This window comes from Triticum dicoccoides, chromosome 2B, assembly GCF_002162155.2.
Source record: "Triticum dicoccoides isolate Atlit2015 ecotype Zavitan chromosome 2B, WEW_v2.0, whole genome shotgun sequence".
NCBI lineage: Eukaryota > Viridiplantae > Streptophyta > Magnoliopsida > Poales > Poaceae > Triticum > Triticum dicoccoides.
Window position 1 is genome coordinate 817,357,860 of NC_041383.1, and position 2,204 is coordinate 817,360,063.

General features: G+C 49.0%; 1 long non-coding RNA gene across 1 annotated transcript; it reads left to right on the forward strand.

The window, feature by feature from the left end:
* The first annotated feature begins 1,109 nt into the window (after window positions 1-1,109).
* LOC119366583 lies at window positions 1,110-2,178 on the forward strand. The gene is made up of 4 exons (XR_005176062.1): window positions 1,110-1,506; window positions 1,591-1,664; window positions 1,746-1,790; window positions 1,881-2,178. It is a non-coding gene; the product is annotated as an uncharacterized LOC119366583 (long non-coding RNA).
* Window positions 2,179-2,204: the final 26 nt, after the last annotated feature.

Sequence of the window (2,204 nt, forward strand, 5' to 3'; positions counted from 1 at the left end):
GAGAGAGGCAGGCGCGATTATAAAGGAAGGGAAGGAGGAGCGCGTGAGCGCGTTTGTTTGTTTGGCTTCCCCACACGCGTCGGACCCGGTCCGTTTGCCTTCCCCACGCGTCGGTCGGTTTGACTCCCTCCCTCCCTCCCTCCCTCCCGTGCAGGCGTGCGTTAACCAGGGAAGGGAAGGGGGCCAGCTATACTTGCGGCTAGCCTTGAGGCTCTCATCTCCTCATCCTTTCTTTTTGGCGGTTGCCCTCGTCCTATTATTATTTTGATGATGATTCTGAGAATATATTATATATGAAATGAAAGCAATAGCTATCACCTATTTTTGGCAGCGTATACATATGTACTAGATCGGCAACGCGCCTTGGCGCGAGGGTGCCGGTCCAACCGATATGACCAAGCAATGAAGATCAAGCCGCATGATGCATTAGTCTCTACTCCTAATGAAGCAGTTGGTGAATAGTCCGCCAGTTATTTTTCGCTGGTTTTATTTCGTCCCACCACTTTCGCTGGTTTTTTCCGTCCAGTTTATTTTCGTCTCACATCCCACCACCTGACAATAAAAACTTCCCTAACCTTTCCAAATTTTCCTAGCTAGAGGCGTTACAAACAGGGAGAAACCAATAGCACATTATCATAAAAACTTTCATAACCTTTCCAAATTTTCCTAGCTAGAGGCGTTACAAACAGGGAGAAACCGATAGCACATTATCATAAAAACTTTCCTAACCTTTCCAAATTTTCCTAGCTAGACGCGTTACAAACAGGGAGAAACCGATAGCACATTATCATAAAAACTTTCCTAACCTTTCCAAATTTTCCTAGCTAGACGCGTTACAAACAGGGAGAAATAGATAGCACATCTAACATATAAAAGCTGCTAGAGTACCCGCCATTCTGGGGCATTCGCATCGCGCGGTGAACGTTGTTCGCTCGATCCACCACTACTGTAGCGTTTTACCGCGTTGTCAATAATCTAGCCGTCTGTTTTCTCACACGTTATTGTTTCATGCTCCAGTGAATGACGGGTAGGCCTTCTTTACCCACGGGCCCAGCGTGGTGGTGCGTCTCGCGCGTGGCCTGCGTGAAAAAAGAAAGGCTCTGCAGCGAGCGTGGGGTTCTCACGGTGAAACCCTAGCCACCAATCGCTCGCGTCTTTGACCCACCAATCGCTCCCTTCTCGAGCTCCGCTTCCCGTTCCCCAATTCTCTCCGCCGCCACTGCGCCGCCTCGTCCTCCCCTGACCTCGGAGCCCCAGCGTATGGTCGTCGTCGCCGCTTGTGTAGTTCTTCCCGATGCCTCCCCATCCTCCATCAGCCACCGCTGTGGGCTGTGGTTCTGGGCCGGTCACAGGTCGCTGCTGAGGAGCAGAGGAGGACGGCGGGGAGGGAGAAGGAGCACAGGAGGACGGCACTGGGGGAAGGAGAAGCGAACCCGGAGGCCGAGACGGCGCTCGCGTCATGTGCCGGACGCTGCTCGTCGGCCCTCGTTGTCGTCCTCAATCTAGGTTGCCCATCTGAGTCTCACCTTCTTCTTTAACCTTAGTTTTTTGATGATCCGATTTCAATCGTTGGTTTATCGTTTTTCTAAGCATGATGTGTGAAGATCTGAGACAAAAAAGAAGAGGAAGAATTTTGACGAAGAGTTGGGTCATGGGGAACAAAGGTGAATTCTCTCTCCCCCACCCCCCCACCCCACGTTTGTTCCTACAGTTTGATTTTGATGTTATGGTTGATTCTATCCCAGGTCATCAGAACATACATAACTGTTGCCGAAGCCCTCTTGCTAAAGGTATGTAATACTTTATACAGACTTTCTGATATGAACAAAACAAGATGTTGCTTCAGGCCATCTCTTTGACAAAATTGTGTTGCCTTTCAGAGGAAAGCACAAGAAGATATGATCGAATTAAATGGGTAGTGCATTTATCTTGTTGGTTAGTTCCCTCATCGGCCTACTTACTGTTACCTGCGAGTTTCAGGTATAATACTCCCCCCCTTAGCAAAGGGTGAATTCTCTGGTTTTGATTGGCCGGGAGAAACTCCATGAGTCTTGAGGATTTTCGGAAATGTTGGAATCAGTGGTGTTTTGTTTTTGATGATATTATCCGATAGAGGTGACAAGGAGAGAAGATGCTAGCTCAATGGTGCTGGCCATGAAGGATTTTGGCGCATCCAAGGGTCAGACTAATCCAATTACACCCCC